We start from the raw sequence: 21,457 nt of genomic DNA, 5'->3' as shown, positions 1-21,457 counted from the left end.
CATTTGGTCATATGTCAAAAGAGGCCCCTCAATTTCATTATCCAAAAAGGCGATCTTGGTATTCAACTCATATATATGTCAAGACTAAGGATCTTTCTAGTCCTAAGTGTCATAAGGTTGAGAAGGACACTTAGGTTAGTATAGGTTTTATAGTTTTGTAGTGATCGCACTATTAAGAGGGGTTAAGGCCAAGTAACTTGAGCATGGACATGGTCAATCAAAAATGGATGCACACTATGGTCACTCAGGTTCCTAGAAGTTCAAATAAGTGGTTCTCAACTTATATGTCAAGAATATTTGGATTTCATTCAAGACTCAAATCAGAAAAGGCAAAATCAGAAAAAGTCTTTAACACCGGTTTAACCGACGCTTACAAATTTCTATACGTCGGTTAAACGAAATCAGCAGAGTCTGGACAAGTCAATACACCGGTTAAACCGACGTGTTTGAATTTAATGTCGGTGCATTAGTCCAGAGTTGGTTTTTCCAGGGATTTCAGAAGTTGTACTCACCGGTTAAACCGACGATAGGTTTGAGTTAAATGTCGGTGCAGTTGTCCAGAGACTTGGTTTTTCAGTTGATCAGTGGACAACTACACTCACCAGTTAAACCGATGATACATCGGTTAATCTGCCCAAGTTGTAACGGCTAGTTTTCAGAATGGACAGTTTACATTCATCGGTTAAACCGACGCTGACTATTGGAGGTACGTCGGATTAACCGGCGCTACGCAGTTTTCTGGCAGCTTTTCTCCAACGGCTCTATTCGTGTGAGCTGCCTATATATACCCCTCCAATGGGTCATTTTGCTACTCTTGACACCAGGCAACATCCATACACTTATACAATAGTCAAGAGCCACCTTGAGCTTCATCTTCCATCAAATTGATCATTCAATCATTCAAGAAGCAAGGCTAAGGACTTGAGTAGAGAGAAGCTTGTGTGCATCCGTTCTTGGTGATCGGTTCTTGCTCAAGTGAAGGCCCTAGCTTGTTACTCTTGGTGATTGGCATCACCTAGGCGATCTTGGTGATTGAGGTGTTTCTCGCGGAGCTTGCCAAGGATTGTGGGAGCCCGGAGAAGAAGATTGTACGTGGCTTGATCTCCACCACGCCGGGATGGCGAACGGAGACTCTTAGTGAGCGCCCTCGTCTCGGTGACTTGGGAGGTGACAAGACTCTTTGTGAGTGTCACAACGTGGATTAGGGGTGTGTGCCAACACATCGATACCACGGGAAAAAATCCGGTCGTCTCTTGTCCACTCTCTTTATTCAAGCATTTTCTTTCATGCAATTTATTCATGTGCTTGTCTTAGAGATCATAACTTAGCTCTACCTTGCTAGGCTTTACTTCTCTTTATATCTCTCTTAGCTTGTGTAGGTAGCTTAGTTATCCGGTTGGTGAATTGGTGCCTTACTAGCATTGCATAGGTTAAGGTTGCTTTATTGTGTTTTAGAATTTGAAAAAGGCCCAATTCACCCCCCCTCTTGGTCCATCGATCCTTTCAATTGGTATCAGAACCTCGTTGCTCATTTGGATCATTAGGCTTCACCGCCTAGAGCTATGGCCAAGATGGGTGGTTCGCCTCCTCACTTCGAGGGCAAGAACTTTGCTTATTGGAAAGTTCGCATGGCCGCATACCTTGATGCGATTGCCCCCGAAGTGTGGTTGGCAACTAAGACCGGGGTCACCGGAACTCCCACCACCGAACAACTAAAGTGGAATGCCAAGGCTAGAAATGCAATTTTCGAAGCCATTAGTGAGGAAGTCTTTGCTAGAGTAAATGGCATGGACTTAGCAAGTGATATTTGGAAGGAGCTCATTGAAATTCATGAAGGCTCCACTAAAGTTCGTGAGAAAAAATATCACTTGTTTAGAGCTAAGAATGATTCCTTTAAAATGCTAGCTCATGAAAATTGCAATGATATGTATTCTCGCTTGAATGTCATTGTCAAGGACATTAATGCACTTGAAATATCCAAAATTGACAGTGGCTCCATCAATCGCAAGATTCTCATGCTCCTCCCGAAGCCCAAGTACAACATCATCAATGCAATGCTTCAAAAGGAGAATATTGACTCAATGGAAGTGGGAGAACTTGTGGGCGAAATTCGCGCTCATGAAATGGGTATCCTTGGTATGTCCGAAGAGCCAACTTCAAGCAAATCAATTGCTCTAAAGACCAAGGCAAATAAATCCCGCAAGCTCAAGATGATCAAACAAGAATCAAGCTCAAGCAATGAAGAAGATGATCATCATGAAAGCTCATCCGATGTTGAAGATGATGGAGAACTTGCTCTCATGATGAGAAAGTTCACACGCTTGAATAACAAGATCAATAAGAAGAGTTTTAACTTTTACTCTAAAAGAGGAATGTTCCGGCCAATGGATGTCAAGAATAAAATTTGCTACAATTGCGGAGAAAAAGGTCACATCCGTCCAAATTGCCCCAAGCCAGACAAAAGAGACAAGGATAACAAGAGCAAGCATCACCATGATTCAAGCGATGATGAAGAAGAAAGAAAGAACAAAAACAAGAAACTTGGGAAGAAAAAGAGTCATGACAAGAAGACCAAGCTCTTCCCAACGAAAAAAGGGCAACACCAAGAGAAGCTTCTTGGTAGAAAAACAAGAATGAGTGACCGATGTCTCATCAAGCGAAGAGTCAAGCGATGAGGAAGAAGATATCGTCACCATCACCCTCACAAATGAAGAACCATCGCTACCTCCACCTCCAATGTGCCTCATGGCCAAAGGTAACTCTAAGGTATGTGAGAGTGAAGATGATAGTGATGATGAGCTTGACCCTAATGAGTTTGCTAACCTCATTAATGAGTATACATCCGTTATCAAGAGGGAAAAGGGCAAAATCAAGGTTCTTGAGAGCACTCGTGCCAAGTTAGAGCTTGCCCACTCCGATTTGCTTGGCAAGTACAATGACTTGCTCAAAAAGCACAATGAGTCACTTGTACTTGCTAAGCAAGTTGAAGAGAGCCACAAAAAACTTAGACAAGAGCATAGGGAGTTGGCTCACAAGTATCAAGAACTTGAATTTGCCTATGAAGCAATTGACCCAAGTCTTGAGAACTTTGCTCATGAAACTATTGAGAAGGTCAATGCTTCTACTTCATGTGATGACCTACTCATCAATGAAAATGCTACTAATGCTTTGCCCAAGCTTGCACCTTCTAGGGAAAAGGAATTGATGGATCAAGTGGCAAGCCTCAAGAGTAGTGTGGAGAAGCTCTCAAGAGGAGAATACATCCACAAGGAGATTCTCTTCAACAATGCCTGTGACTATGGCAAGAGAGGTCTTGGTTCATTTCTGGAGCCAAACATAGCTACTACTCCTTCTCCGGAGATCAAGACTAGCTTCATCAAGGAAGTTGGTTCATATTGCCAATATTGCCAAGTCACCGGGCACCACACTAGGGAGTGCACTTTACCATCACGTCCTCTTCCTAATTTACCCAAAAATTACTCATCAATGTTTCAAAATAACCATTTTCTCTTGAGTAAAGTGAAGGGCAAGGTGAAGGCCAAATTCATTGGCAAACTCACTAAGGAGTCAAAGAAGAAGCTCCACAAGCAACTTTGGGTTCCCAAAAGTCTTGTCACACATGTACAAGGCCCAAAGCTTGCTTGGGTTCCAAAAACTCAACAATAATTCTCATGTGTGTAGGTGAACTACAAAGCCGGTGGAAAACATTGGGTACTTGATAGCGGTTGCTCTCAACACATGACCGGCAATGATAGCATGTTCACCTCTCTTGAAGACCTCGGCGATCATGAACATGTCACCTATGGTGATAACTCAAGGGGAAAAGTTTTAGGTTTTGGTAGAATAGCAATCTCCAAAGATTTATCTATTTCAAATGTCTTGTTTGTAGAATCTCTTAGTTTTAACCTTATTTCTATTGCTCAATTGTGTGATCTTGGACTAACGTGTACCTTTGACAAGAATGGTATTGTAGTAACTCTTGAAGAAGACAAGTCAATGGTATTCACGGGGTTTAGGCATGGCAACATCTATTTGGTGGACTTCTCTTCAAAGCAAACAAGCTCCATGACATGCCTCTTCACCAAGTCTTCTCTTGGGTGGCTTTGGCATAGAAGAATTGCTCATATCGGCATGAGCAACCTCAAGAAAGCCCACAAGAGAGGGATGATCACCGGCTTAAGGATGTCACTTTTGACAAGAACAAGTTATGCAAAGCATGGCAAGCCGGGAAGCAAGTTGCATCACATCATCCCATCAAGACGATGTTGTCTACCTCCAAGCCGCTCGAGCTACTACACATGGATCTCTTTGGTCCAACTACATACAAGAGCATTGGTGGTAACCTCTATTGCCTAGTAATCGTTGATGATTTTTCACGTTACACTTGGGTCATGTTTCTAGGCGATAAGGGTGAAACTCCGAAAATCTTCAAGACATTTGCAAGAAGAGCTCAAAGGGAGTACAACTCCCCAATAGTGAAGATCCGGAGTGACAACGGCACCGAATTCAAGAATATGAAGATTGAAGAATGGTGCGATGAAGAGGGCATCAAGCATGAGTTCTCCGCCACCTACACGCCTCAACAAAATGGAGTTGTGGAAAGAAAGAACAAGACACTCATCACCCTAGCAAGAGCAATGTTGGATGATTATGGCACGTCCGAGAAGTTTTGGGCGGAAGCAATCAACACGGCGTGTCATGCATCCAACCGAGTGTATCCTCACCGACTCCTCAAGAAAACTCCATATGAGCTCATCACCGGGAAGAAACCAAATATATCCTACTTTCGAGTCTTTGGTTGCAAATGCTTCATCTATAAGAAGAAAAGGCTCGGTAAGTTTGAAAGTAGATGTGATGAGGGTTTCTTTCTTGGTTATGCATCAAACTCCAAAGCATATAGAGTATTCAATCAAACCTCCGGGTTAGTTGAAGAAACATGTGATGTGGAGTTTGATGAATCTAATGGCTCCCAAGAGGAGGTTGTTGGCTATGACAATGTAGGTGATGAGGAAATTGAAGAAGCTTTAAAGAATATGTCCATTGGGGATATCAAGCCGGAAGAGGTGCATGAAGGCAATGATCAAGGGGGAGGACCTTCCTCATCTACACCAAGCATCTCTACGGCACCCCAAGTGGATGAAGATCAAGACAAAGATGATCCACAACCTCAAGAAAATATGCCAATGCCAACACCCCAAGTCCAAGAACAAGAAGAGCAAAGTGTTCCACCACAAGCACAAGTCACCCATGATCCACCCCAACAAGCATCCACGCAAGTACCGCTAGTGAAGCATGGTCGCATCTCCAAGGATCATCCAAGGGTGTCCCCGGGTTTGGCGAGACGGCGGCCGCGTGGCTTAAATAGACGGTCCACCAGGGTTTATCGTCCGGCTTGTCGGTGCGATGTGGCGGGCATCTGCGGCCTCCGCAGCTGGGAATTGGCATGCGCGGCGTTGTTGCCATGGCCGACAAGGAGTGCAGAGGGGCTAGCATGGCAGACGGGGGCAGGCAAGGCAGGTGTGTTCGGTGCAAAACGTAGGCGGTTGTAAGCATCTAGGCCCTCAAGGTATGTTTCGGTGATTAATGACAACCATTATTGTGACTAATGAGTTTGTGCAGCTTAATAGATCATTGTCGCTCATTTGGTCATATGTCAAAAGAGGCCCCTCAATTTCATTATCCAAAAAGGTGATCTTGGTATTCAACTCATATATATGTCAAGACTAAGGATCTTTCTAGTCCTAAGTGTCATAAGGTTGAGAAGGACACTTAGGTTAGTATAGGTTTTATAGTTTTGTAGTGATCGCACTATTAAGAGGGGTTAAGGCCAAGTAACTTGAGCATGGACATGGTCAATCAAAAATGGATGCACACTATGGTCACTCAGGTTCCTAGAAGTTCAAATAAGTGGTTCTCAACTTATATGTCAAGAATATTTGGATTTCATTCAAGACTCAAATCAGAAAAGGCAAAATCAGAAAAAGTCTTTAACACCGGTTTAATCGACGCTTACAAATTTCTATACGTCGGTTAAACGAAGTCAGCAGAGTCTGGACAAGTCAATACACCGGTTAAACCGACGTGTTTGAATTTAACATCGGTGCATTAGTCTAGAGTTGGTTTTTCCAGGGATTTCAGAAGTTGTACTCACCGGTTAAACCGACGATAGGTTTGAGTTAAACGTCGGTGCAGTTGTCCAGAGACTTGGTTTTTCAGTTGATCAGTGGACAACTACACTCATCGGTTAAACCGATGATACGTCGGTTAATCTGCCCAAGTTGTAACGGCTAGTTTTCAGAATGGGCAGTTTACATTCATCGGTTAAACCGACGCTGACTATTGGAGCTACGTCGGATTAACCGGCGCTACGCAATTTTCTGGCAGCTTTTCTCCAACGGCTCTATTCGTGTGAGCTGCCTATATATACCCCTCCAATGGGTCATTTTGCTACTCTTGACACCAAGCAACATCCATACACTTATACAATAGTCAAGAGCCACCTTGAGCTTCATCTTCCATCAAATTGATCATTCAATCATTCAAGAAGCAAGGCTAAGGACTTGAGTAGAGAGAAGCTTGTGTGCATCCGTTCTTGGTGATCGGTTCTTGCTCAAGTGAAGGCCCTAACTTGTTACTCTTGGTGATTGGCATCACCTAGGCGATCTTGGTGATCGAGGTGTTTCTCGCGGAGCTTGCCAAGGATTGTGGGAGCCCGGAGAAGAAGATTGTACGTGGCTTGATCTCCACCACGCCGGGATGGCGAACAGAGACTCTTAGTGAGCGCCCTCGTCTCGGTGACTTGGGAGGTGACAAGACTCTTTGTGAGTGTCACAACGTGGATTAGGGGTGTGTGCCAACACATCGATACCACGGGAAAAAATCCGGTCGTCTCTTGTCCACTCTCTTTATTCAAGCATTTTCTTTCATGTAATTTATTCATGTGCTTGTCTTAGAGATCATAACTTAGCTCTACCTTGCTAGGCTTTACTTCTCTTTATATCTCTCTTAGCTTGTGTAGGTAGCTTAGTTATCCGGTTGGTGAATTGGTGCCTTACTAGCATTGCATAGGTTAAGGTTGCTTTATTGTGTTTAGGAATTTGAAAAAGGCCCAATTCACCCCCCTCTTGGTCCATCGATCCTTTCAGCGGTGCAAGCAGAGTAGGCAGTGTGGTGCCACAAAGCATAGTAGAGTGGTGGCTCAGGCATGAGGCGATGCGGGGGAGATAGGGGCACATGGATGTGCTGATGAGCGGGCCCCAGCGGTCGGTGGCACAAGTGAGCAAACGAGGCAAGGGAGGTGTGCGGCTCTAGATTGGCCTGAGCGGACGGCGGTGGAATAGGCCGCAACGTGCGGTCTGGGCCGGCGAAACGGAAAAAGGCTTAGCAAGCCGGTTGGGTGTTGACGGCCATTATCTCACATTTTGACAATCAACTTCTCGGAAATAAATTAATTCTAATAAGTTCCAAAAGTTTTGGATGAGTTGTGCTTGCAGGAATCTAATGTCCAAAGATGGTCGAAATCAGAGAAAATCCCGGCCGCCCGGCACATTCCGTGCCGACCGCCCTGACACCTCCACATACATGGGTCCAATAATTTTACTGGAGAAATGTGACATGCTCATAAAGTTCCAAAACAAGGCGAACATCTCATATCCTGTCAGTGGACCTGGAAGGCACAAGGTTCAACCCAAAGACCCACATGCCCGTGCCAAGATCGTCAAATGGGAAAACCACCCATTCCAGAGGCAATGTGGAGTGTGGTTGTGCAACGTTGGCGAAGCAGAGGACCGAGGGGCCCCGGAGGCGGGCCCCTCGGCCCAAGAAAGAGGCATCTGAGGAAACTACCCAGGGAACCGACGTCCAGGAGTAATCAGGAGCCGTCCACGGGAGGTCGGTGGCCAGATGGCACACCCCTAGGCCGGCCGGCCTAGGAAGGGCCGCCCGGCCCCACCTTGCAGAGACTCGGCTCCCGGCTTCACATGGAAGTTAAGCACCGCCTCTACAGTGGCGTGCACCGGGCGCTACCTGAATTACCGGCCTTCTACCGACCTTGAAAGCCTATAAATAGCACTCTCCCCCTCACTTGTAAACACACACTCAAAGGAGCAATTCTCTCTTTTCAAGTCTAGAGTAGGTTAGTAGTTGGGAGTTAGAGTCGAGTCGAGCTTGTCTCAGGGATCCAGAGTCGTCATCGGAGCTCGGTATAAACTATTGTATCTTTTCCTTTGACTATTTTAATATAAGTTATCTTCTTTTTTTACTTGAGTCAGCTTTACTTTCTACAAGTATTTATCTTTCCAAGTACTAGTACTTGTCTGTGGGAGTAATTTTTACCTCTAGTTCAGTTTAAGTTCTCTTCCTTGCTTGTCGGAGTTAGTTTTACGGGTTTTCTCGCCCGTACTAGTGTAACTCAAGTTAGTTCACTAGGTTGAGGGGGATTTCTCTTGAAGGCCTCAAGAGAAATCCTAGTACCGAGAGAAGACATGGTGTCTGACTCAGTGCTAGCTAGAAAGTGTGTTCCACCCCATGGCACTGTAGTGGTAGGCGGCAAGTGGTAACAACCTTGTCCGTAACTTGTAGTCCACCACGTTCGGGTGTTTTCATAGCAGTAGGATTGCCAAAAGTATATTGGCCCCCTTCTCACCCCTGTCTGCTCCCTTCGCTTAGGCCGCAGAAGTAACCTCCTGGTTCGGACATCAAGATAGAAGATTAGATTTGTTCTAGTGAGGCTAGCTCAGTAGTTTAGAAGTGTTTCAGAAGTCCTTTCTCGCTTGTTGTCCTCCCTGCTGCTACCTCTCTAAGGTATAGAATCTCCTGTGTGCCACGCGGTCATAGACTGGCCTTTTATCCTATTAGTTATCTGGCTTACCCCTGCTGAATTAGTCGGTTGATAAACTCAGTAAAGGTTGTCACTACAATTTACGTTACACTTTACAATAGTGCTTCCTTGAGGATTTCACGATACCCTAGAATAGTCCAAGGTGAAGTGCTACACCGGTGAATTATGTGCGCTTGCAGAATACCTATTCTGATTGATCATAAGAGATTCCAACAAGCATTTCTGGCATCGTTGCCGGGGAAGCAATTGGCTAAAGTTATCGTATAACTGAGTGGAAAACCTTACTGTTTTATCACCGCTAGTTTTCGCGGGCTTACCATTGCTCTCTCTCTCGTTCATTCGATGTAGAGCAGTGCATGACCAGTTTTGATCTACCATCCAACTTCGATCCAAATCCTCAGAGAATTGGGCGAATTGTGAGACGCCACATCGTCCCACCCTAGAAGAAACCCATTTGGAATCCTTGTTTGTCAGTCTCAGCACCACCCATCGCCAAGACTCTCAGACAGTACTCGGCCCCGTCCAGCAGCCACATCCCTACTGGACTGAACAATGACCAAGGCAATGATGGCTTTGAGCTCAAATCGGGATTGGTGAACATGGTTCAAATGAGTCCATTCTGTGGCAAGGCATCAGAGGATGCCAACGCTCACCTTCAAAACTTCTTGGAAGTGAGCAGTACCATCAACCCCAGAGGTACCACGATGGATAATGTCCGTCTTCGACTATTCCTGTTCTCCTTGCTTCAATGCAGACTTCACCACATAGGAAGCTTGCTCCAATGCATTTCTGACGAAATATTTCCCGGTGGGCAAAACAAATGCCCTTCAAGGTAAAATCTCTGGATTTCAAAAGCTCTCGGATGAAGCCATTCCGAAAGCTTGGGAGAGATTCCAGGAATACATCACAGCATGCCCCTCCATGGCATCGAGGAATGGCTGATTATTTAGAGTTTCTTCAATGGCCTGAACACACAAGCTCAAAAACACATCGATGCAGCATCAGGTGGTTCCTTCCTTTCGCTCAGCATCAATGCAGTGAAAGCAATGGTAGAGAAGATTGATTCCAACCAGAGTTGGAAAGGTGAAAGGCAGCAACAGCCCCGTAAGGGAATCCACCATATCGACAGTATCAATATGCTTTGTTGACACTCCTTAGCGCCACAATTTATATACCGCAAGCACACGGATCGTGGTAGCTTTTCCCTTAGAGTATTCCCCCAAGGTTTATCAATCCGTGGATCGACAAAGAACTACCTAAGCTTTTCCATCTAATCTAACGGATCTATCCTAACATGAAGCATGAATTGCACATATAGAGTAAATCTTTGATAGATATGAGTGTTGTGTAAAGGTTAATCTCATCCATGAACACAGGCATAACCATAGCAAAACCAAAGATATGACTAGGCCTATTGTCATCTAGTTGTAGTTCAAGCTAACGAGCAAATAAATCATGCATCTCAATCAATGGCATCTTTAAACCCAAAATCTACAATCCGATCCTTCGATACCCCATCTACTTAAAGCAATGCCCTGTCACGACGCCCCCCTTTGGACGAAAGCACCCTGAAGCAAGTCGAACCCCCTTTGGTAGTTCCGCCATGAACCTCTAGCCACCATGACTACAAGATCATGCTAAGCAATCTATCCCGATAATAGATCTAGGAATAAGCGCACCCAAGGCAAGAACGAAATCAAAAGAGAGAACATGATCACTAATAGATTCGAAAGACATGATTATCATTACTCACATAATAGATTCGTTTGAATCATCACCACCGAGTACATACCATCGACGACTCCAACTAGCTCATGAACTCCACCATGGCACAACCACGCAGGGAGGCCATGGCGGCTAGGGGCGGCCTAAACCATCTCCTAGACAACTTCGAAGACTTGCGGCGGCCGTCGTCTCCCTCCGGTCTTGGCCCTAGGTTTTCATCGAGTTCTGCGTGGATGGATGCTCCGAGTTGAATAAGGTGCGTGCTATTTATAAGCCGTGGAAGCCACCGGTCGAAGGGGAGGCCGAACCGCCTCGGAAACAGGCTAGGCCGGCCGGCTCATGGGCCTAGACCGGCTGGCCTACCCTTTTTCGGGCCCGCTTCGGTCTCATCCTTCACGTGTAGACTCCTCCCATCTTCTAGAGTTTATGTCCTTCACGATTGCACCCCTTTGGACGTCGTTATCTTGGAGATATCTGTGAGGAAAGGATAGGATAGGGAATCCTTCCTTAAATCTTCATTTGCTTTGCTTAATCCCGAAGTATCTTGATCTCATCTTCGTGGGCTTGGTCCTTTGGGTTCTCTTGGAGGATGGATGTGCATGAATGAGCTTCAAATCAACATGGCTTTGGTCCTTCCTTTGGGCTTTGGCCTTCGCCTTTCTCCGTATTAGCGCTCGATCACGGGCCTCGTCATTTCATGCTCCAAAATAGGCTAAAAACCTGCAAAAACAAAGTTCCTCCAAAATATATGTGCAAGTGTGAAAATGACTGTAAGGTTCGGGTGCTCTAGCCTAAGAGGGGGAGGGGGTGAATTAGGCACTAATAAAAACTTTGACCTATGGCTCCAACTAGTTTGCACAAAACTTAAACTAATACAAGCTATCTAGATGTGCAACTAGGTTGTTCTAGTGTGAAACCCCTATCCCAAAAGAGTTATGCACCCTATAGCCTTTCCTAACAAGAAACTACTGTTATCGCCATAAATTAGAGATAGAGTCCGATCGGGACAAGATTAGTTTAGATTGTTTCCCAAGTCTCCGGACTATAAATATGTATCCTTTGTTATTCGTAAAGGGAGCGTCATCACGACTCGCAAACAACAACTCTCGGCGCATCGCCACCCCTAATCCTAGGGTTTTCATCCAAGTAAGCGCCATGCTGCCCTGATCGCTTCTTGCGATCAAGGAAGCATTGTTCTTGCCTTTACCTTGGTATTACTCGTACTGAAGCGTTTTTGATGGCGAGTAATGCTAGTTATCTTGATGTTCGTAGCATGGCTTTTAGTAGATCTATCATGCTTTGTTGCTTATCATCTACGAATATCACGTTGTCTCTGTGCAGTCATGTTTCAATCTCATGCTAGTTCTTGTCGCATAGAATTAGTCGCACAGAGGCAACACCCTGCTTCTTTTATATCTAGTAGATCTGATCTGTTCTGGTTTGCTCTTATCTTAAGAGTTTGCGTAATATCTGCTAGGTTAGGCCTTGCAAACGGATTGGATGATCCGATGGCGTAGTAGATGCTTTATCTTAGCCTTGATAGGGATTGTTCCGGGAATCGGCTTTTGCTAGTTCTTAGGCCTCTGTTTTAGGTTACGGTTTAGTTATTTGTTACGTTCATTAGGCCTAGTCACATGTAGGATGTTCCGATCTAGCAGTGAAGCTTTTACCATCGTGGATTAGATTAGTTAGATTTAATTGAAGCAGCTTTACAGTTATTCGCTTAGTTCATCGAAATCTGGATGGTTACAGATCCGATCTGACACCGGGACTCGATCGGCTCTTTAAAGCCGATGCAAGAGTCGTCCCGGGGAGCCGACCACGTCTCGGACTTACGATTACACGTGTCTTTGTATGCAGGAAACTGTTCGGAGCACGTCTGCACCCTCCTGATCGGGTATAGGTCAGGTGGCACGCCCGGTTTTCCACAAAACCTCCGGGCGCGTGACGGAATTGCGGGCCGTCGACGAGGGAGCAGTGCCTGCCAGCGCCCCAGCAACCTCCCGGCTCTTCGTGTTGCCCGTCGCTGCTCGCCGGTGGGTTTCGACCGACAACACATTCTGGCACGCCCGGTGGGACGCTTCTCGGCAACAACATCTACTACAACAATGACTGGAGCTCAAGATCAAGAACCCGCTCTCAAGCCCGTCACGTATGAAGAGCTTCCACCTGAACACAAGGAGAAGTATGATGAGGTCAAAGCTCTGCTGGAAGCCGATCTCATCGGCTCTTTTGAGAGGACCCGCAACCATGGCATCAGGTGGAAGGGGTTCTCGCCTGAAGGCGCTCTCGACAATGTGGACCTGTCTGTACCATCAAAGGAGCGCACCAGGGCCCTGCGTCAGGAGATGAACTACATGGTGGCCCATTCGCTTCATCGGCATTCTCAGAGCCTGATGAACGAGCTTGAGCGCATGGCGCATTGCGTCATCCAGGAGATAATCAAGAACCAGTACTCTCCATCCGGGCCAATCCTGGGAAGTCACACAGAGGAAGCTGCACTGCATTCTAGGCCGCAACTGCCATTCTCATTTGCAGCTCCCAGACCACAGAGCTCGCCGATCTACGTCATCCACAAGATCGGTGGTGATCCTGGAGAAGGCCAGTTCCTCACCGAGCCACCTAAGGAGATTCCGCACGGCTACACGTGCGCCTACATCCCTGACAGCATCAGTCCAGCATGCTCGGTGCAGGTGGTGAACCCAGGAGCTTCTGGAGTAGACGCAGAAAAACAAGCGTGGCTGGCAAAGTACGCTACCGGGCCGAGTGCTGAGCCATCGGCCCCAGGAGTTCTTAGTGTGGAGCAGGTCAGTGCAATACTCAGAGACCAGTTCGGCATCCTGCCCAAGAGGAAAGCGATCGGCTATTCCAAGCCATATCCAAGCGACTATGACTTGATCCCACTGCCACCCAAGTATCGGCTTCCTGAGTTCACCAAGTTCAACGGGTCAGAAGGAGCCAGCTCCATCGAGCATGTGAGCCGATACTTAACGCAGCTTGGGATGATCTCAGTGTCGGATCCATTGAGGATCCGGTTCTTCGGCCAATCCCTTACAGGCCCAGCTTTTGGATGGTATGCGTCACTAGCTCCGGATTCAATTCGGACTTGGAGGCAGCTTGAAGATCAATTCCATACCCAGTACCACTCGGAAGCTGCAGAAGCTGGAATTGCCGACCTCGCCCAAGTCAGGCAGAAGCGGGGAGAGACTGTGTCAGAGTACATACAGTGCTTCAGGGAGGTCAAGAACCGATGCTACTCGTCGCGCATCACAGAGAAGGAGGCAGTCGATCTGGCTGTCCTGGGACTCACTAAGTCGATCAAGGATGCGGCTTTTCAGTTGGAGTTCACGTCTCTGGCGCACCTGGTGCAGAAGCTTACTGCATACTAGCATTACCATCCTGAGCTGTACCAGGACAAGTTCAAGCGCCATGTAAACATGGCACAAGCTGAAGAATCTGACGACTCTGGCAAGGAGCAAGAAGTAGCCGTGGCAGAGTGGACCCGGGGGGCAAACCCTGTCCCATGTAAATGGGTCAAACAGCAGGGACTTGTGAAGGGCTTCGACTTCGACGTGACCAAGGCGGAGCAAATATTTGATCTGCTCCTCAAAGAAAAACAACTGAAGCTTCCAGAGAATCACAAGTTGCCAACGGCCCAAGAGCTGCAGGGAAGACTGTACTGCAAATGGCACCACTCGTTCACTCATTCCACGGGTGAGTGCATGGAGCTACGTCGTCAGATACAATCGGCTATCGAGCAAGGCCGATTAATCCTGGCTCAACACACGATGAAGGTTGACACCAAGCCCTTCCCGCAAGCCAACGTGGTGGAGCTATCAGCTTTCGGATCCGAGGGCCAGGATTTGGCATTCCAGATCAACATGGTGGGACCCATGCGCCGCCATGACAAGCAGAGGAGAGAGGCCGTTTCTGGCAAACGGCCGCAAGATGAACGTGAGCTGGAACAGCGGCATGTCACTGAAGAGCAGGTGCGCCACATCCGCAATCAGCTTCCAGCTTCTAATCGGCTTCTGGAAAAATACCAGTACCAGTACCAGCTACGCCGCCGATATGAATCGAAGAAGACGAGTACGAGCACCGCTCAGGAAGGACATTGGGGAGGCACCAGGCTATTCGCGACCACTGGCATTGCCTGTTCTTCAGGTACTGTTGGAATTCCGGCATAAGCCGATTACCTACTATAGATGATTGCTTGGAGTGCAGGCCTCGAGGACACCAGCAGGAAAAGACATCAGTGTTCCGGCGCTTGGGGCCCGGGACGCGTCAGGATGACCACGTGAAGCACCCATCCGGGGGGTAATTCCGAGCTAGAGGAAGAAGACAGGTACCATCGCCCACGGTGGTGTCCTGACGGGCTCAATCGGTCGCAGAAGCGCAGAGTTCAACACTTGCGCAATCTGGAAGAGGCAGAAGTAAAGTATCTTGACGTGCTGAGGAAAGCGCGTCCGGATCTCGCAGAGCAAGTCAGGCGACCGCAGAGGGAAGAGAGGCGCCCCCCAAGGAAGGAGTGGTGCCCCAAGTAGACAAAAGCCAATGAGAAGCCATCGGCTGATGTGAACATGGTGTTCGTGCTCCCATCGGAGTTTCGAGCACCCCAACCGGAGGAACTGGCCATCGCGCAGCTGGATCTCGGCCCAAGGCCAATCATTTTCGAGAAGCCCAAGGAGAAGAGCTACAAACACTTGAAGGGGTTATATCTCAAGGGCTTCATCGACGGCAAGCCTGTGAACAGGATGTTGGTCGACACTGGTGCCGCGGTCAACCTGATGCCATACTCTGTGCTACGCCGATTGGATCAGTACTGATATTGTTGCATTATTTATTCGTGCTTGGGCTATATTCTTTGATGGATCGGCTTGTGATGACGGGTGCGGTGTGGGAATTCTGTTGGTGTCGCCTCGCGGGGCGACTTACTCCTTCTCCATCAGAATGACTGCCCCGTGCACCAATAATTTGGTGGAATATGAAGCCGTTCGCAAAGGGATGGAATTGCTTCTTGAAGCCGGTGCAGAAGCGGTGGAAAATTTTGGAGATTCGAAGCTGGTGATTTCTCAGCTCACGGAGGAATATAGGTGTGAGAGCGAGGCTCTTTTCCCGATATGGATGCAGTGCCCTGAGTTGATGTCACGATTCAGGTACATCAATTTCCACTGGATACGCAGGGCTCTGAACAATGAAGCCAATGATTTGGCACAGATGGCTTCTGGCTACAAGGAGACAGCCGATGGAGTCGACGTGGAGGTTCAGTTTCTTGAACCTGGAGACTGGAGAGCCGATATCTTCAATTATTTGAAGGATTCGGCTCGGGGGGCACCCAGAAGGATAAGACTCAAGGCCATGAAGTACGTTCTGATGGGGGATGACATGTTCTACAGGACCTTGGAAGGACTACTGCTCAAATGTCTGGGACCTTCAGAGTCAAATCGGCTCTTGCATGAGGTTCATGAAGGAGCCTGCGGTACTCACCAATCGGCTCATAAGATGAAGTGGCTGATTAGGCGATCGGGTTATTACTGGCCCACTATGCTTGAAGATTGTTTCAAATACTACAAGGGATGTCAAGCATGTCAGAGGTTTGGTAAAATTCAGATAGTGCCAGCATCAGTGATGAATCCTATCATCAAACCCTGGCCATTCAGAGGTTAGGGCATGGACATGATTGGACAGATTAACCCGTCGTCTAGCAAGGGTCACCAATGGGTCTTAGCTGCCACAGATTATTTCACAAAATGGGTAGAGGTAGTACCCATGAGGTCAGTGGTGTCAAGAGATGTGATCAGCTTTGTCAAAGAACACATCATTCACAGATTTGGGATCCCTCAGACCATTACGACCGATGGAGGATCGGTCTTTATATCGGAGGAGTTCAGAAAGTTTGCCGATGACATGGGGATTAAGCTGATCAGATCATCTCCGTATTATGCCCAAGCTAATGGACAGGCTGAAGCATCCAACCAGAGCCTCATCAAACTCATAAAAAGAAAGATCGATGAATATCCTAGGCGCTGGCATGAGGTGTTGTCAGAAGCTTTGTGGGCATATCGTATTTCGTGTCATGGGTCCACCAAGACGTCGCCGTACCATTTAGTCTACGGCCAGGACATTGTGCTACCATGGGAAATCACGGCTGGATCAAGGCGCGTTGAGTTTCAGAATGATCTATCTGCTGAATAGTATGCAGCCTTGATGAATGATAATGTGGAGGACCTAACAGAGCTAAGGCTTTGGTCGCTGGAAAAAATCAAAGAGAACAAAGCCAAAGTTGCCCGTGCATACAACAAAAAGGTCAAGCCTAAGGATTTCTAGGTGGGAGATTTGGTTTGGGAGGCAGTATTGCCGTTGGGAACTAAAGACAAAAAGTTTGGTAAATGGTCTCCAACTTGGCATGGTCCGTACAAGGTTGATCAGGTTTTGCCTGGGAATGCGTACATGCTCGAGGAATTGGACGGCGTCAAGTTTCCTGTTGCTGTCAATGGACAGCATCTGAAAAAGTATTTCCCGAGCATGTGGGAAGGCGAGTAAAGAAAAGCCGATGAGATCCATCTGGCTGCGGTGTAATGGGCCAACACGTTGAGTTGGCCGCAAAAAAAATGATGACAGGCCAACACGGTGAGTTGGCCGGTAAAAAAAAATGATGATGATAGGCCAACACGTTGAGTTGGCCGGTAAAGAAAGATAGCCGATGTTTAACCATTGACTTAAGATGTTTTTAAACAAGTACAAATTTCAGGTTAACAGGCAGTACTAATTATCTCTTGAGCCTATCTACTGATTCAGGAATTCTTCTATGGCATGGATGGCTTCAGTACGGACGGCGTCTGCTCGTGCTACAATTGCTTCGTCATCCTTGTCATCGCCTGTAACTATCTGCCGACTCAAGGTGCTGATCTCTGCAAACTCTGCTTGTATCTGCTTGGATATTTCCTGGGTTTCTTGTTTGGAGTTTGCAATGGAAGCTTCCTCGGCCTGGATGAGTTCTTTGGTAATGCGGACCTTTTCTTCGAATTCCGCCAGTTCTTTCTTCAGGAGGTCGAGTCGATTCGTGTTGGCAGACACGTCAGCTTTGATATCTAGAGTTGCCTTCTTCTGGTTAAGAGCTTTGCACTTTTGGGTAATATCAGCTTTCAGAGAAGCTTGAGAGCGACGTGCTTTCATCCTTTCTTGCGCTTTACTGACTTCTATCCGAAAGAATGGAAGGTTGCTGGCTGACCAGAGTTTGATTTGCAACGGCTCCGGGAGTTGGGATTCTATTTGTTCGAAGATGTTCTTTATCTTGCTGGAATCATCAACTAGAGCAGTGATCGGAGCAGATAGGAGGTCTTTGATGAGTTGAAGCTGATGTGCCAAGTTAGCCGATTGCTGTAAGGAAGGTGTTTCTGCTCCAGTGACAGTTAGGCCCATTGATGTAGGGTCAAAGGAAAGCAAACCTGAAATATCAAAACTCTATGGGCACATCTGGAGTTAGTGCAAGATGCATTTATGGAGTTATCGGCTGGTTCGGAATTGGTTTTTGTAATGTTACCTGTTCTGAAGAAGAAGTGTTGGATGGTTCAGGAGCAATCGTCCTGTCAAAGCTGGTGTTGACGTCAAGAGCATCTGCTGCATCGGCTTGTTCCTCGCTTGTATTCATCAGTGCATCAGGAGTTGCAGCCATCTCGTGTTGTTTCGGGCTTTCTGCATTGGAGATGTTTTCGGCTGCATCCTGGAAATAGAATTACAGTCAACCATAGCATATATGTATGAAATAAAGAAGGAAGTTTTGAATGATGAGTTACCTGGTTGGTATTAGACTCTGATGGACTCGGAGGAGTTGGTACTGGTTTCTTGATCACTCGCCTTGTGATCATCTTCCTTTTCTTGGTCAAGACTCGGGGGGCAACGCTTGCAGAAGTTTGTCTTCATTTGGAAGCCGACTGAAGTAAGTCTGGCTGAACAGTCATTATCACTTTCTTCATTGGTGGTGATCCTTTGCAGAAGAGTACATCAGGAGCAGTTGGAAGAAAGTGAAATGGCTCCCCAGTACTAGTCATGGGTTCTGGACCATCTTGTTGCTGCTGACAGGATGAGCAGGTTAAGCCAAGAGAAGGGAATAGAGGATTTAAAAGGATAAATGTATAGAATCAGTACCTCTTCCTCGGGGATTACATATTCAGGATTGATTTGCTGCAGTCGAGGACCTAGAGCTTTTCTGAAGACATGAGTTTTCCACATCTTCCACTAGGTATCAAAGCCGATTGATGAAGAAGTGAAAGACAAATCGGCTGGTATTGGAATGTGGAGGTCATCAAACATGATGTAGCATCTTGAACTGGTAAGACCGTCAGGCAGATCGGCTCTGCTCTCCACCAAGTGGTGAATATGGAAGTGGGGAGGGACCTGTTTTAGGCCAAATTGCCGAGCTGCTATAACTGGTTGGTAGGATTCATAACCTGGCTTGACAATTCTGTTAGAAGTGCTAATACCAACGGGGAGGAAGCCAGGTCGAATCATCAGAGAATATAGATGCCGAGTGCTGTCGTCATCGGCAAAGTTATCTAATTTGAAGGCAGTTGGGTTCTCAAAGGATTCAGATTCAGTAAACGGGAAGTAGAGAGGATTGTCTAGTCCTTTGTAGAAGACTCTAAACCAGTTTGCTGCATCTGTTGAATTCAGTTTACTGCCAGGGAGACTGAACAAAGCTTGGCCGTAGCTAGTACATCTAATTGGTTTGCCACTCTCATCAGGGAAAGAGTTCTTGGTCAGGCCTTGGAAGTTGGAAATATGGTGCTGAAAGTACAGTTGTGCCCACAACTGAATGAACCACCAAGGGCCTCCAGTTCTCAGTTTCTTTTTGTTAAGTAAGTTAGATGTCATCCACCGAGCGTGCCAGAATGTGTTGTCGGTCGAAACCCACCGGCGAGCAGCGACGGGCAACACGAAGAGCCGGGAGGTTGCTGGGGCGCTGGCAGGCACTGCTCCCTCGTTGACGGCCCGCAATTCCGTCACGCGCCCGGAGGTTTTGTGGAAAACCGGGCGTGCCACCTGACCTATACCCGATCAGGAGGGTGCAGACGTGCTCCGAACAGTTTCCTGCATACAAAGACACGTGTAATCGTAAGTCCGAGCCATGGTCGGCTCCCCGGGACGACTCTTGCATCGGCTTTAAAGAGCCGATCGAGTCCCGGTGTCAGATCGGATCTGTAACCATCCAGATTTCGATGAACTAAGCGAATAACTGTAAAGCTGCTTCAATTAAATCTAACTAATCTAATCCACAATGGTAAAAGCTTCACTGCTAGATCGGAACATCCTACACGTGACTAGGCCTAATGAACGTAACAAATAACTAAATCGTAACCTAAAACAGAGGCCTAAGAACTAGCAAAAGCCGATTCCCGGAACAATCCCTATCAAGGCTAAGATAAAGCATCTACTACACCATCGGATCATCCAATCCGTTTGCAAGGCCTAACCTAGCAGATATTACGCAAACTCTTAAGATAAGAGCAAACCAGAACAGATCAGATCTACTAGATATAAAAGAAGCAGGGTGTTGCCTCTGTGCGACTAATTCTATGCGACAAGAACTAGCATGAGATTGAAACGTGACTGCACAGAGACAACGTGATATTCGTAGACGATAAGCAACAAAGCATGATAGATCTACTAAAAGCCATGCTACGAACATCAAGATAACTAGCATTACTCGCCTTCAAAAATGCTTCAGTACGAGTAATACCAAGGTAAAGGCAAGAACAATGCTGCCCTGATCGCAAGAAGCGATCAGGGCAGCATGGTGCTTACTTGGATGAAAACCCTAGGATTAGGGGTGGCGATGTGCCGAGAGTTGTTGTTTGCGAGTCGTGATGACGCTCTCCTTACGAATAACAAAGGATACATATTTATAGTCCGGAGACTTGGGAAACAATCTAAACTAATCTTGTCCCGATCGGACTCTATCTCTAATCTTAAACTAAATCTAAAGGTACATGGCCCATGTGGCCCAGATGCTCATGCAGGAGCCGATTTACAAGTCTTCTTGATCTTCTGCTTTAAGCCCATCTTGCTTTCGGCCCATAAATTAACCCTGTTAATTTATGGCGATAACAACTACTCTATGAAAGTAAAGGCACAAAGGTTGCTAGTAATAAATGCGGAAGCTTAAAGAGCGGGATAGGAGATAGCAAACTCTTGACGCGGGTGTTTATCCCGTGGTTCGGTTAGCCACAAAGGCACACCTACATCCACGTTGTTGTAGCACTCACTAAGAGTATTGCTACTCGGCCACCAAGTCTCTTCCGTGAACACAATCACGGTCACCTTGGCCCCGGGTTCCACTAAGGAGCTTCTCCACAAAGGATGGGGGTCTCCACGTCCCCCGCACAAAGTGTCGTCGCCGCTCCACACCAAGTCGGAGGGTCGATGACGTTGCCGGCGAGCTTCACGCTCCAAGGTGCCGGCGCACCAAGCTCTTGTTTTGGTTCACTAGAGAACCACAGCACAAAGGCTCAAGGCCTTGCAATCTCACTCACTAAGAGCTAATCCTTTACACAACACACTCAAAGTGTGCTAAGGGCTAAAGATATGATCTTGATGCTTTTGTATGGCTTGGAGATGTTCTTGGGTGTATGTGGGATGTCCAGCAACTCCAGCAATATTCAAATGGCCGGGGTGAGACATATATATAGGCCACCAAGTCTTGTAGCCGTTGCTCCAACAGTCAGCTGAAAATCTGCGTATCACCGGAAGAACCGATGCCTCTGGTTGAGGTAGCGTCGGTTCTTCCGGTCACTCATAACCCGAAGTAGCCGTTGAACTTCTGACAGCTGACGCAGTGACCATCGGTTCAACCGATGCTTCGTTCCGATGCATCACCGGTTCATCCGGTGCTTA

The sequence above is a fragment of the Panicum virgatum genome, chromosome 9N, assembly GCF_016808335.1.
Source record: "Panicum virgatum strain AP13 chromosome 9N, P.virgatum_v5, whole genome shotgun sequence".
Classification (NCBI taxonomy): Eukaryota; Viridiplantae; Streptophyta; class Magnoliopsida; order Poales; family Poaceae; genus Panicum; species Panicum virgatum.
Note: the sequence above shows the minus strand (reverse complement) of the source record.